The following is a 16,617-nucleotide window of genomic DNA, read 5'->3' on the forward strand; positions in this document are numbered from 1 at the left end:
TAAATAAATAAATAAATAAATAAATAAATAAATAAATAAATTTTAAAAATTTAAGAAGTATCAATAGTCCTATAAACTATTAAAAAACCTAAAGCAGTAATTAAGTATCTCCCTACAAGGATATCAAGCATATCAAGCACCTTTGGTTTTACCAGTGAAATCTACCAATCATTCAAAGAATAGATGATTCCACTTTTACTCAAATCCTTCTGAGAATGGAAAAAGTTGAAACATTCTTGGTCTCATTTTATGGGCTAGTACAACAGTGATACTAAAATTTGTCAAGGACATCAAAAAGATAATTATAGCCCATTCTCACTCATGAACAGAGATATAAAAATCCTAAACAAGAAATCACAGCAACTCAAATCAGCAGTGTCAAAAAGAGAATATATCATTACCAAAGTTGAGTTTATCCATGTTGCAAAACCGGTACAACACGAAAAAATCTTATCAAAATCAATGAAGGAGTAAGTTCTCATTTTAAAACCCATTTGTAATTAAAAGGAAGGGAGGGAGGGAAGAAGGGAGGGAAGAAGGGAGGGAGGAAGGAAAAGGAGGGCAGGGAGGGAAGGAAGGAAAGGAAGGACGAACTTATTCAACCAGGAATGGCAGGGTACTTCCTAATTTGATAAATGGCATATACAAACATACCAAAACCCACAGCAAACATTATATGTAATGGTGAACACTACAATCATTGCCCTTAAAAAAATCAGAGACAACAAAAGGATGCCTATTATCATGCTTTCTATTCAACACTGTATGTGAGGTTCCAGCCAGCTCAACAAGGAAAAGAAATGTAAGATTAAAGTATGAAATGAAAAAAATGACAATAATACCATTATTCACAATATGAAAAATAATTACACTTCTATATATCAAGAAAAAAGTTTGAAAGTCTAATTTATCATTTACAAAAAGATAAGACCAGCAGTAAAAGTCACTAAAACACTGATTCAAAATTTATAATTTTCTGGAGGTGACTGCTTACAAGTTCATAAAAAGGGGGCCCATACATGATTTACTTTTTTAATCCTTGAACTAAGAAAAACAAGAAAACAGAGAGATTGCCAAGATGCTGGGTTTATATCAAAAGGGAAAGTGGTACAACAGTAAGTAAATATACAAAGCAATGTAGAAAATAAGTAGATTTTGTAAAAATATTAAGAATAGCCCATTCAATAAAGTGTTGAAAAACTTAGCAATTTGAAAGGAAGAGATTATACCTTCACAATATATAGAAAATGAATTACTTATATTAAAAAACAAAATTTAAAAATTATTAGAAATTTTAAAAGTATTAGAAATTATTAGAAATCTTTACAACTTCTTGATAAGGAAGGACTTTGTGGGTTTGACCAAAACCCAGAAGTCATAAAGAAAAAGATGAACTGATCTGACTAAAAACTTTTATTTGACTAAAACCACAATAAACTAAGTTAAGCTAAATCTTTACAAATAAACAATATTGGGTTTTTTTCTACAACCCCCATAATGTAATTTTTTAAAAGACGTATTTATTTATTTTTGTGAGAGAGAGCGAGAATGAGCGGGGGGGGGGGGGGGGGGGGGNNGGGGGGGGGGCGCGGGGCAGAGGGAGAGCAGACTCCCCACTGAACAGGGAGCCCCATATGAGACTCAATCCCAGGACCCTGGGATCATGACCTGAGCAGAAGGCAGATGCTTAACTGACTGAGACACCCAGGAGCCATATAATGTAATTTTTATTATCAACTAATTCTTTCCTATTCTTTCCTTTCATTAAGGGTACTCTGAAGTGCGATCTAAGTGAGTGCTTTCATTGGAGTAAAGTAATGCTAACAACACAAGCTAAGGCATGGATGTCATAGTGTTTTACATTTTCTAGCCACCGACAAATTATATACAAAATTATATACAAAATATATTTATTTAACAAAAATAGTGTGGGTGTAAATCCACATATATTCAACAGGAGTGGCCTATTCCCATTTTTCTGTCAATGACATTTTAAGAGACCCTAAGACCCACAAAGAAGGAAAAAAATGTAACAAGATGAAACCAGAAAGGGAGACAAACTATAAAACACTTAATCTTAGGAAAGGAACTGAGGGTTGCTGGAGGGGAAGGGGGTAAGGGGATGGGGTGGCTAGGTGATAGACACTGGGGAGGATATGTGTTGTGGTGAGCACTGGATGTTGTGTAAGACTGATGAATCACAGACCTGTACCCCTGAAACAAATAATACATTATATGTTCATTAAAAAAATTAAAAAAAAAAAAGTCTCACAAAGAAATGCAAGTAAACCTGAGTCTTTATAGGATTTAGGTATGCTACTAATCAGGCATTTTACTTTCTCTTCAGATTAGCATAATAGGGTTATACTAAAGTGAATGCCTCCTCATAGGATTAAGGTAACGTTTTTTCACCAAGTCTTTATGTTTCACTCAAGTATCACTTTTATTACTTCATCTCCCCCAACCCAAGTGGTCACACAGATATACAGATATAAGTTTATGACAATGAGTACGTCATGATAATGGGCGGAAGTATAGGGCAGTGGACTGGTGTGAGACTTTGGAGCCACATGACATGGGTTCACATCCTGGCCCTTATTGGCAGCATGACTTTGAACAAGTTGATTAACCTCATTATGACCTACTTTTCTCAACTGTAAAGTGGAGATACTAATGACAATGCTTAAATCACAGTATTGTGAGAATTAAGTGAATTAATGATACATGTTAAGCATTTACAACAGAGCCAGGCACAGAGTAAGTGTTATGTAAACATTTGAAATTACTATGGTTAAGTTCTTACTTACACATCTAAATAAATGCCTTTATACAAAGGACAATGGTATCTGTTCAAATATATGAATGTCCACTTCATACATTCATACATTCCATCCAACCACCCAATATTTGTTGTCTACTCTGTAGGAGGCTCTACGGTAGGAAATAAAAATTACGAACAATCCCCCCATTGCCAGATATCAATGGACTTGAAGAATCATTTCCGAGGCATCTGTCCTCTTCCACCTAATTCAACTTGTTTAGTTGATGTCTGTGTGCAAAATAAACTTTAACAATCCTCTACCACCAAAAAAACGCTGTTTTCTAGTTTTTCCCATATCATTATCATTCCTTACATATAGTTGTCCAAATCAAAAAAGGAGTCCTCTTTAATTACTCTTTCCCTCGAACTCCACTATCCAATCCTGGGAAGTCATGTTGACTTTAACTTCAAAATACATCCCAGGTCTAACTTCTCATCATCTCTAACATTACTATAGTCTAAGCCATTATTATCTCTTGTCTGTACTACCACAAAGGCATCCTCCAACTGATTTTCATACTTCCACTCTTATGCCTCCCAGTTCTCAATAAAGCTGATAAACTACTCCCCACACCTTTCCCCCTACTCAAAACCCTCCAATGACTTCCCATCTACACTAGAATAAATCCAAACTTTTTATCCTGGCTTACTAAAGCCAGGGTCCCTTGAGATATAGCCCCCTCTCAGGCCTTACTTTCTACTACTTTCCTCGTTACTTACTCCTGCCATACTGGTCTTCTTTCTGTTCCTTGAACACAGCATGATTCTCCCTGTCTCAATTTCTGTATTTACTGTTTCCTCTGTCTACTATGCTCTTTACCAGAGCTTCCCATGACTCAACCCACTCCATTATTCATGCCATCTCCTTAAATAACACCTCCTCAGCAAAGCTTTCTCTGAACATCCTGTCCAAGACAGTCATAATTCCCACTTTGCTAGTACTCCCAACTCTGCTCTATTTTCTTCACAGTACTGATCACTATTTGAAATCGTATTATGTATTCATTTGTTTACTTGTTTATTAACTGTTTCCTCCAGTTAACTTGTTCAAAACAGTATCACCAATGTCTAAAAATGCCTGGCACACAGTAGGGACTCAATAAACATTTGTTGAATAAATGAAAAAAGTGAGTAGGCAAATGTGTTCAAAGTTCTTTGAGGTTATTCCACCTTAATATACACCCTAGATCCTTTAAAAATAAAATATTTACCTACTCCTTTCCCCCATCTTTTCCCTTTAAGCATTAGTAAACACTTATGTATGTGTACCTTACACAAAGAAAATAAAAACATGAAAATTATTTCAGAATGCCTATTATTTAGAAGACTTTTTTTCAAAGTGAATTGCAGTGGAGTAGAGTGGAGCATTTAGGCAACCCAGAGTAAAACTAAAAATCAGTTTTGTCTGTAAAAACCATATCCATTAAACATCAAACATTTATTGAATACTTCCTATGTACAAGGAACAGATATGGCTCCTCCCTACATGGTGCTCAGAGTCCAACGGGAAGAAGCAGACAGCACACAAAAGGAAATAAGTAGGTAATGACAGATTCAGAAAAATTCTATGAATTTTTTTTTAAAGAATTTTTTTTTTTAAAGATTTTATTTATTATTTGACAGAGAGAGACAGCAAGAGAGGGAACACAAGCAAGGGGAGTGTGAGAGGGAGAAGCAGGCTTCCCACCAAGCAGGGAGCCAGATGAGGGGCTCGATCCCAGGACCCCAGGATCATGACCTGAGCTGAAGGCAGACACTTAATGGCTGAGCCACCCAGGCGCCCCAACAACAGAATTTCTTATCAAAAATACAAATGGAGACCCTGGGGGGTGGTTCAAGGAAGATGTATCTGAGAAGGTAACATGGATGCTAAGACTTGAAGTAAGAAGAAGAGGCTGTGCTTTGAGAGAAGCAAGAGGCAGAGGTCTCCCAAGATGAAAGAAGATGTGCTGAGGAACTGGTGTTATTTTAGGAAATATAAAGAGGCTACTGGTACTAAAGTAAAGTGGTGGTGCAGTAATGGAGAGGCTGCTAAATAAAAAGGTAAACAGCTGCTTGATGATCCAAAACTATAAAGACCATGCTAAAAAGTTTGAATAATCTAAGAGAAATGGGACATCTATTATAATAGAAACTATATTTTAGGCTAGAGATTTTTCTTGTCATAAATCACTAATATAAAGATTGCTAGTTCAACTGTGTCTTGCTTCCTATTATATACAATCCTAGCACAGAACTGGGGTTCTAAAAATATTTACTGAATATCTAAATGATTTATTGTTTGCTTTCAGGAATGTCTTCCAGTTGATAAGAGGTCACCATAACCCATACTGCCTTAGCTCTGTTTCAAGTGGCAGAATTTCCTATCAATTTCCAACTTCCTAGCTCCAACATGCATGAAGAATGTGCCAGGCAGGTTTAGTACCAAGTCCAGTGAGATCAAACAACTTTGGAGTTGTATGCATATAACTCAGGAATTAATGCAATTGATCTGAAATTTAAAAAAGAAAAGCCTACTATTCACTAACTTACTTAAGACCTTAGCTTCACTGTAAGCAGAACCAAAAATATGAAATTACCAGTATACTAGGGTTATTTTTATTTCAGCATTAGTATGTTATCAACCAAAATGCCTTTCAGACTATCCTCTCTCCAAGAGAAAAATATGTATAAGCAGTATAAAACAGGGCCAGGATTAGGGTGAAGCAAGAGAGGTGTCTTGGATGCAAAATTTAAGGAGGTATTCACTTGTACTTGCATTGACCCTATGAAATTTGCCCTTTGGGCCACTGAACACTAAACTGGTAATGAAAGTTAGTTAATTTAAGATACAGAATGATATATCACTTTTATGCTTTGCTTAGATGAGAATTAAAGCACTTTCAATTTACAAAGTTAATTCAAATGCATTATTTCATGTAATCCCCAAAATAAATCTGTGAATTAAGTGTTATCATTATTCATTTTACGGATCACAAAGCTTGGCTATTTTAGTAAATTATGACTGCATATTATATACTGTGTTATGCACTAAAATTATTTTAGAGTGTAGGATAGTAACATTTGAGGTTTATAAATATAAAAACCAAAACTCTTTTAAGCTATTTTTTAAAAATAAAGAAGGAATAGAGTAGCTTCCTAGAACAAATACTAGAATATGACTTACTAAAAACATTTTATTAATTTAACTATTGTTTTCCATCTTTATCCTAAGGATTTACTGAAAAATAAATCTATATTAACATCTGTTATTAACAATAATAGCTACCATTTAGTAAATGCTTACTGTATGTACACATTTAATTTTCACAAAACACTATGGGTATACTATCTCCGCTAGAGAGATACAGAAAATGAGGCTAACAAAAGGATTTGAACTCAGGCAGCCAGGCTCCAGAGTCTGAGCTCTTATCCACTGACTATACTATAATTTTCATTAAGTTCTTAGTACAAAAGCAGCAATAAAGCAAGTGCATGAATTAATCTTACCAAGGCTAATCCTGGTATCACACACTATTTAATAAAGTGAAATGTTCCTGATAATCATTCTTCTGGCAGAAAACAACTCAGTCATACTTATTTAATCAGAGATGACTGTCTACAACTTCTACAGTATTTGCTTAAAATAATTATATAATTTACCAAACAGTGAGAGCTTGTATAAAATATTAGTTTCCTTTCCAGGGTAACTGTTTGGTATAATAAATACCCAAACAATACTGAACTATGAATCAAATTTTGACAATGTTAGACAATTTATATTATAACCAGTTTGAGCAATGTTTAGTTAGAAGCATTATTTTTGAAAAACACACTTATTAAATATTAGAAATTATGCAAAAGGGGCCCAAAATTCTAACTAGATTTTCATTAAAAGCGATTGTTTAGAGCAATTTTTAAGTCCCTCAAAACAGCAGTCCCTTTGTTAAATTATAGACTAAAAGCAAATATTTTAAGGACTTGAAAACTCTAAAGTAGTAATTTTATTATGTCAATTATATACAACTTTACACACACACATATTCCAAACAACTATACACCCTAAAATGTATTTTTAGAAGTATTTTCTGAATTGATATCTTCATCAACTTTTTCGAAAACAATGAGAAGTTTATCAATATGGGTAGATCCTTTTTTCTTCATTTCAAATTAAGTTATTTTGTGGTATTGGGTATTATTTAAAGTCTTTTTAAAAAATGTAACCTATAAAATATGTTATATTTTGCATTTGTTGTATTAATTTTAAAATACTGTTTAAAGAAAGGAATTCCTAACTCAAAATTAGCCAAGAATTCCAAAACTGGGTCAGGGTTTACTTGAAGATTTTTGACAAATCTGCTCTGGGTAGGCAGCTCCAAGTGTGAAGGCAAAATTTATGCAATTAAACTAAAACAGCCATTTTTCTAAATGAAGTATTACAGGAGTCAAAAGTGCACTCCCATCAGTACTAGCTCCAATGGCCACAGAAAGTATTTCCACTGAGAGCATCCTCTGTTCTAACAATCATGATAAAATTGTGTTGAAGAGTCATTATTTGTATATTTTACCCTAAATGCTATGGGAAAGTTACTGTTCCTAATCCAAAGAAGAGATCTTATTCTAACTGAAAGCATAAGAAAACCTATAATGAATATTTGAAAAATGAATAAAAATTCATACAGTAGGCAGAATTAATATCATAAAGGGAACTAATACAGTGTGAGAAACGGACAATAAAAGAGAAATAGGATATAAAAGCTTGTGAAAGGAAACTAGCACGTCTGAATATGATGAAAATCAAGGATGTTCTGTCAAACTTGGAAGGAGTAGAGGGTTATGACTGAACAGAAAAGCACAAGACGGATGCATGAGAGTTCAAAGGTGAGGAATAAACATGCTTGCCATGCTTAAGTGAGGAATCATCCAATTATCTATTAATAATGATGATGATAAGGATTTGTAAAAAAGTAAAAGAACGAAGACACATATCCTATGATTAAATAATCATAAGAAAAGTCATTCTTCTCAAATAATTCCTGCCTTAACCAGGGCCTACCAGAGAAAAATCATCAGATTTTTACCTTTGGGAATCTAATTAGTACCCTTTACCTACATACATTATTCCATGACAGCAAATACTGTAGCAGGTTTAACCTAGTCATAGCGCCAAAGTTTTGTGTCAAAGATTATTTAATGACTAGACATTGAATTGTTTTCAAGAAAATAAAACAAACTTAAAAACTTAAGCCAACATTATTGAGGAATTTCACTGGTCTTGGGCTTTGCTGCTTCTACCTCTAGGTAGACATACTATTCAGTTCTTGGAATTCCATAATCCTTAAAGTTTCCAATCTGAAACTGAACTAAATATGAGTCTTCTACACCTCCTGGCTTTGGAAACCCCTTGGCCATTCTTGTCCTGAAGCCTTAAAATAAGGGTTGGCCAAACGTGGGCACAACAATAACCTGACATGTAAAGGTGACACGAGGTTCTACAGGCACAGTTCAGTTGCAGCACATCAGTATAGCTATGCCAACTTAATTTTTTACTTAATTTCAATGAAAAAAATCTACAAAGTAAATATGAGATAGTAAAACCGATTGTTAAACCATTATACTAAAACCTGTGCATTCCAACAAGCTCTGTTAACTTGTGTGGTATGTCTTTAAGTGTAGTAAGAGTTCACAATCTCTAATCGTTAATTTCAAGTCTAGACCATCAATGGCCTAGGTCATCCTTAGAATGTCTCAGTTATATTTTATAAGGTAAACTCTTACTTTCTGATAGAGCTTTTAATTTAGCTGGAAGGCAGTATATGTAAGAGTCCCCACAGAAGCTTCATTTGACACACAGATTAGATTCCTCCTCAAAACCCCTAAAATTCTGATAATGCCAGGAAGGGGGAATATCTACATTGTAGAAAAGCTCCTCAGCAGATCCTAATGCAATCCCACCATTTCAGCTTCCTCCCACCTGATCCCTGCCACGTCTCCTCTGCCACCCCTCTAAGAACTAACTTTAGTTTTCTAATTCTGATAAAAATTTTTAAAAGCTGGTTCACTCTTTCTTAAATGGCAATACTATTTTTAACAACTCCATTTCTTGCCTTCTTAAGGCTTCAAAAGGCATCCTTTCAACCAGTCCCTAAATTCTGTTTTCTAGAATACTAATAACCAGGTAAATTTGAGATCAGTCAGATATAAAAGTACAGTCTCTATTGTGAAACTCAGAAATTCCCTAAATCATAACATAATCAATCACTGACAGAAGACTTTTGGTTGCCATTTTCCCAACATTTGGGCTACAGTGATGATAGGGTAAGAAGACAGAATATTAGAGTCATTTCATTAACTTTATGAGAACTAAATTTTAATGCCAGACCCATAGCAAAAATTTGGTGTTGTCTAGAGAGGGTACCACACTGTGAAGTAGAATAACAACTGTGATCTTTCTTTCTATTGTGTCTTATCTTGATAACTATAATTCATGATTCAAAGTCATTACCACATACTTCATAGTAATATTTTACTTCCTTCTCCTACCAAAATTGTCTTCTTGATTCTCTCAATTTAAGAATACTTACTGAGCATCTACTGTATGCCAAGTTCTATACAAAATATTTTACAAATATTATCTCATGTAATCCTCATAGTAAATCTATAAAATACATACTATTATTATCCCCATTTTATAGACAAAGAACCTGAAAAATGGAAGTTAAGAAATATGCCCCATGTCATGTGGCTAATGAAGGGTGGAGCAAGGATTTAAACCCAAGTCTGTTTCAAAAGCATGTGATGTTAGCTCCTATACTATGATGTAAACCATATTCATTTGCTAATTTTCTCTTCATTCTTTGTGCCTACTGTCAGGCTTTTAGTTGTGTTTCCATGGTGTTGTCTCCCCCTACAATTAGCTCTACTCCCCACAATTACATCTACCATTCATTCATTCATTCCACATATTCAACATTTTATGACAGGCACCACAGCCACTGAGAAGAATATAACATTAATGATAGTACGTACCACAAAGGGTTGTTGTGAGAATTAAATAAACTACACAAAGTTTGATACACTACATGGCATATAATAAGCATTCACTAATTCTGCTCTCAAAGAGTTTATAGATTTACCGAATGCCAGGCATAGCACCAAGCACTTTATTTATATTATTTCATTCCTGCAACAATCTAGGAGGAAGTTACTATTTTTTATGCCATTCTACAACTGAAGAAAGGTAGGCTAAGATTAAGTTGCCCAAAGGCACAATAAGTGGTAGATTCAGGATTTGGTCACAAGCTTTTCCACTCCAATGCCCAGGTTTTTAATCCTTATGCTACAGTCTTTAGTCTAATGAAGAAAACAGATAAGTAAATAAAAACCAGCAATCCAGAGCAGTAAGTTCCAAAGTCAAAGGATACACAGGGTATATACACTGGAAATCAAGAGAAGGACACTGAATCCAGATTAGGTACATTAGGGGAAAACTTCCTAGAAGGAGATTAACCTCATTTGAGTCCTAAAGATAGAAGTCATTTCAAGTGGAAAGCAGAATAGACAGCTCAGAAACAAGAGAAAATATGGCCCTCAAGAAACTTCATGTAGCTCCCATAAAATGAGGAAAATAATACTCCCTCAGAGGGTTGGTTGTTATTATAATTAAATGAGATGGTAAGTATAAAGTACTCAGAATGGCACGAGGGACATAAGTCCTTAAGACTGAAATGATTTGTTCCATAAAGCTAAAACATAGATTTTATAACAAGGAAACAGCAGGGGATTAAACTAATTAAAGGATTTTAAGGAGGTGACTGAGAGGATCCAGACGGGACTTTTAGACAGTTCTAAAATAAAATCTCAGTGCCTAGCATATAATGGATACTCAAATATTTCTAGAATGTTATACAATATAGCCATATCAAGGGTTAAATTAAAATACAGCAAAGAACCAAGAAGAAAAGTGATATGATTTGCTTTCTAATTGACATTAAATATCACTTGTGGCAGCCAGCCTCCAAGATCACCCCAATAACCCCTACCACTGGGCTATTTATATCCTTGTGAAGACCCCTCCTATATTGTACCAGGGTTAGTCTGGTCAATGGCATATGGCAGAAGTGATGGCATGTCACTTCTGAGTTAGCTTATAAAAGCCTGCAGTTTTAGGCTCCCGGAAGTCCCACGGAGAGAAGTCCACATGGCAAAAAAGGAAGCCTCCGGCTAACAACGAGTGAAGAAGTAAGAAGGCCTGCCAACAACCAGATGAGTGAACTTGGAAGCAGATTCTCCAACTCCAGCAAAGCCTTAAACTGACTGCATCCTTAGCTGACAACTTAAGGGTCTCTCCTGAGTGAACAGGGGCCAAAACCACACAGCTAAGCACTCCCAGCCAGATTTCTGACCTTCAGAAACTGTGTGAGATAACAAACTTCATTTATTTTTTTTATTAAAAATTTTATTTATTTATTTGTCAGAGAGAGAGAGAGCGTGCACATAAGCAGGGGGAACAGCAGGCAGGGGGAGAGGGAGAAGCAGACTCCCTGCTGAGTCCCAGTGCAGGACTTGATCCCAGGACTCTGGGATCATGACATGAGCCAAAGGCAGACACTTAACCGACTGAGTCACACAGGTATCCCCAAACTTTAGTTATTTTAAGTTGCCACATTCTGGGGTAATTTCTTATACAGCAAATAAATAATTAATATAGCAAATGATTTTTTTAAAAGACTACAAAGAAAATATTTAGTGGAATGCTTAACCTTTGAAAATTATGTATTTGTATCTATAGCACTATGTCCAAAACTCAGAGAGCAGTTTTTCTCTTGGATTCAGGCAAGCTGCCTCATGTCATTACCTATCTACTTAAATTAACTGGCAGCATGATCACTCTCTGGACAACACCTTACTCTGCTCTGCCATTTAATCCTGTGAGGGAAACCAGACTCTACCAGCAAGATTAGTATAAATCCCACTGAATAAATAATCTGCATAGAAAAAGTAGAAGCTATAAGTCTACTCTACATATTTCATAATTAACATACATTTCTAAAGCAACTATGAATCTTTCCAGAGCATCAAGGATTTAAAGGTTATCAAGTCAAGGTGTTCCTAAAAGATTCTGATTATCCGAGTACGCACAAGATCTCTAGTGCTAGAAGAATTAATAATGGAAGAGGAAGATGGGAATTGCTACTGTTTTCTGAGTATTTTAAGGAATATTATTGGACCTATGTTATAGGAAATGTTTTTGTACTATCCTAAGCCAAATCATTAGAAGATCATTTCACCCTGCAAAAGGAAACTCGAATATAAAACAGATAATCTAGGACAGGCCATGACCTTTCTGACAGTTCTTTCCCATTTTACTTTACTACTTTTTTAATACTGATATTCCTCAGGATGTTCTTACCAATATATATGCTGGTTGAGCCACTATCATGGCTATACTTCTAAATCTACATTTCTAAATCTACATTTCTGACTAAAGGTTCTTATTCAAGTTCCAGATCCATTACTTTCAACTAGATATCTCAGACCTCCACATGGATATGTGGCAAACATGTCAAATAGTCACATGTTCAAACATTAACATGAACTCATTACCCTCATCACCAATCAGCTATGATTCCTCATATCCTCTTTGGTTAACTGTGTTATCAATCACCTAACCACTGTGGGTACAAATCTTGGAATTATCCTCAGTTCTGTCCAGGCTCCTAATCTTTGGAGAGTCATACTTTTACTTTTAATATATATATATATATATATATATTTATATATAAAAAGAAAAAGTATCTGGTTGGCTCAGTTGGAGTGTGGGACTCTTGATCTCAGTGTTGTGAGCTCAAGCCCCATGTTGGGTGTAGAGATTACTTGAAAAATAAATCTTTAAAAAAGATTCTTAAAAAATAAACTAAAAATGGATCATGCTTTTTTTTTTTTTTAAAGATTTTTTATTTATTTATTCGACAGAGATAGAGACAGCCAGTGAGAGAGGGAACACAAGCAGGGGGAGTGGGAAAGGAAGAAGCAGGCTCATAGTGGAGGAGCCTGATGTGGGGCTCGATCCCATAACGCCAGGATCACGCCCTGAGCCGAAGGCAGACGCTTAACCGCTGTGCCACCCAGGCACCCTGGATCATGCTTTTAAATATAAAATGTGAAGCTATAAAACTTTAAAAAAAAAAAAAGCATAGGGGAAAATCTTTGGGATCTTAAACTTGACACCACAGGCATGATCCATAAAAGAAAAATTATTAAATTGGACTTCATCAAAATTTAAAGCTTTGGCTATAAGAAAGACCATAGAAGAGGATGAAAAAAGAAGCTCTACAGATGAGGAGAAATTATTTGTAAGCCACATCTCCAATAAAAGACTAGTGTCAAACATATAAAGAACTTGCAAAACTCAATGGTAATAAAACAAACAATCCAATTAGAAAATAGGCTAGGGGGCGCCTGGGTGGCGCAGTCGTTAAGCGTCTGCCTTCAGCTCAGGGCGTGATCCCAGCGTTCTGGGATGGAGCCCCACATCAGGCTCCTCTACTAGGAGCCTGCTTCTTCCTCTCCCACTCCCCTGCTTGTGTTCCCTCTCTCGCTGGCTATCTCTGTCAAATAAATAAATAAATAAATAAAATCTTAAAAAAACAAACAAACAAAATAGGCTAAGATATGACGAGACATTTTACCAAAGAGGAAATACAGATCACAAATAAACACAGAAAAAGATATTCAATATCATTAGCCATCATCCTAATGGGAAATGTAAATTAAAACCTCAATGAGCTATCCCTACACTGTCAGAATGGCTAAAATTTAAAAAAGTGACAATATCAAATGATGGCAAGGATATAGAGAAACTGGAACCCTCATATATTGCTGGTGGTAGTCTGATTAAACAAAACACACAATAACCATACAATTCTGTAATTGTACTCCTTGGGTATTTATCTCAAAGTAATGAAAACTCAAGTTCATTTGAAACCTGTGTACAAGGTTCACAGCAGCTTTACTTGTGATAGTTAGGGACTGGAATCAGCCCAAATCATCTTCAATACAAATATGGTTAAAGAAACTGTAGTACATTCATACTATGAAATACTAGTCAGCAATAAAAAAGGTATGAACTACTGATACATGTAATATCTTAAATGTATCTCTAGAAAATTAGGCTGAGTGAAAAGAAAAAGATAATCCTAAAAAGATCATTGTATTTGATTCCATTTATGTTACATTTTGAAATAACAAAATCTTAGAAATAGAAGGCAGGTTAATAGTGACCAGGTGTTAAGGACAGGCATGAGAGGCTGGAGGGATGTGGGTTTAGTTCCTCATGTGATACAACTGTTCAGTATCTTAACTGTAGTGGTAGATACATGAACCTACACACATTGTCCCCAGGTCAGGCTGGCAGGTGTCTCTTAGCTGGGGGTGGGAGTGGGGAGGTGGAGGGTGGAATGGTGTCCCTCTACAGCCCTACTGTCTCTAAGGCAAGGAAGGGAAGTCTTGGGACAGGCTGCATGTTGTGGCTGTGTCCCTTCTGCTGATTCCATTTGCCGCTCCAAGCCTCCTAGTGAGGAAAGGGAATCTTAGGAGTCTTGAGCTTGTGGTAATAGCACTTGAAGCAAAATGATTAATGCTATTTCCAGACATTGCTAACAGAGGAATGGTGTAAGACCTATTTAAAAAATTCACTTTTTCATCATTAAGACTGAATCCCAAAACAGATTCACTGAATTAGAGAACTAAACCTTAAAATTTCAATTTAGAGTACAGCCAAATGCAAAGTATTATTATTAAAAAGATTATTTCTTCTAATTATCAATATTTTAAGAACGTACTTTCAAGTAACCTTTAAATAAATATGGAGGTAACAGATAAAAGTTTTAAGACATGCTCCTTCTCAAGAAGAAACTAATTCAAAGGTGATGAATGAAATGAATCTGAATAAACTAAACTATCCACTTCTCTAGTTCAGCTGAAAATTTTCTCAAAGATATCAGTGTTTTGTAATGCAGAGTATAGCTACTAAAAACAAAAAACTGCATTTTCATTAACAGTAAAACAGTTCTATCAATAAGAATTAAGCTTTGATAGTGTTTCTGACTAGTAATTTTAAATGGTTTACTTACATAAAGTCTGTCTTCTGCAGCATACTTATTTAAGGCTCATTTGGTGGCAGAAATTCTCGGGCCAAAAATATTTGCTAGATTCATCTTCCAGCAGTTATACTACTTTGAGGGAGTCCCTGAAAAAGCCTTCTCTATATTAGAAAGCAAGACAGCAGAATCTCAATTCTCTCCTTCAGATAGTATATATCTTAGATAAGCATTTTATTGCTTCCGACCAACAATTGTTTTTAAATTTACAAAGTAGTAAATATAAAATGACTTTAAGTGTTTTAAAACATCAAAATACATTTCTATTTCCTAAATTAACCTAAGTATACTTTTATAAACAGAAAAGCACATATCATTTTTTAAAAAAGCTTAAAGTCTAAAAAGTTAATCTAACTCCTAAAAGGTTCCAATTCAGATATGTCAGAATGGAAGGTACCGAGGCATTTATATGTATGTTCATTGTCAGAAATTAGCTTATTTATTTTTCATTATGTTTGAAATGGATGGTGGCTAAAATCATTTTGAGAAATTTATGGTAAGACTGTTTAAAAGATACAGCAGAAAATGTTCTTATCTAGTAGAAAATATTTTTATCAATAGGACATAAGAAGAAAAAGCAGAGTTCCCTTCTAAACCTTAAAGATACTATTCTCTGATTTCAGCTATGTAAGTATAATAGCAGAGACTTAAATTAAACCTCAGTCTTGAGGTGTCTGCCTGGCTCAGTTGGTGGATCATGCGACTCTTGATCTCAGGGTTGTGAGCTCAAGCCCCACCTTGGGTGTAGCGATTACTTAAAAATAAAATCTTAAAACACACACACACACAACCTAGAACCTAAGTGTTCCCTGATGGAAAGGATGAAGGAAATGTGCTGGAGAGACCAGCAGGGCATTGTGCTAAGTGAAGTAAGTCAGACAGAAAAAAACAAATACAGTATGATCTCACTTATATGTGGAATTAAAAAAAAAAAAACAAAACCACAAACCAAACCCAAACACTGAGCTCACAGATACAGAGAACAGACATGAATCCCAGAAGGGTTGGGGGTTGGGCAAAACAGATAAAGGTGTCAGAAGATACAAAATTCCAGTTATAAAATAAATAAGTCACGAGGAGGTAATGTACAGCATGGTGACTACAGTTAATAATATTGTATTATATATTTGGAAGTTGCTAAGATAGTAAATCTTAAAAGTTATCACCACAAGAAAAGTTTTATAATTATGTATGGTGATGAATGTTAATTATACTTCTCCTGGTAATCACTTCACAATATATACAAATACTGAATCATATATTGTACACCTAAAACTAATATAATGTTATATGTCTATTATTAATCTCAATAAAAAGCTTCTGCACAGCGAAGGAAAAACAAAACTAAGGTAACCTACAGAATGGGAGAAGATATTTGCAAATGACATATCTGATAAACAGTTAGTATCCAAAATCTATGAAGAACTTAGAAAACTCAACATGCAGCAAATGAGTAATCCAATTTAAAAATGGGCAGAAGACATGAATAGACATTTTTCCAAGGAAGTCATACAGATGGCCAACAGACACATGAAAAGATGCTCAACATCACTCATCATCAGGGAAATGCAAATCAAAACTGCACTGAATATCACCTCACACCTGTCAGAATGCCTAAAATCAACAACACAGGAAACAACAGGTGTTGGCAAGGAT

General features: G+C 35.1%; 1 protein-coding gene across 1 annotated transcript in view; it reads right to left on the reverse strand.

The window, feature by feature from the left end:
* RB1 (RB transcriptional corepressor 1) overlaps nt 1-16,617 on the reverse strand; it is a 155,015-nt gene that overhangs the window by 25,811 nt on the left and 112,587 nt on the right. The gene's annotated exons all lie outside the window — the stretch shown is intronic.

This window comes from Ursus maritimus, unplaced genomic scaffold (genome assembly GCF_017311325.1).
Source record: "Ursus maritimus isolate PB19 unplaced genomic scaffold, ASM1731132v1 scaffold_10, whole genome shotgun sequence".
NCBI classification, from domain to species: domain Eukaryota; kingdom Metazoa; phylum Chordata; class Mammalia; order Carnivora; family Ursidae; genus Ursus; species Ursus maritimus.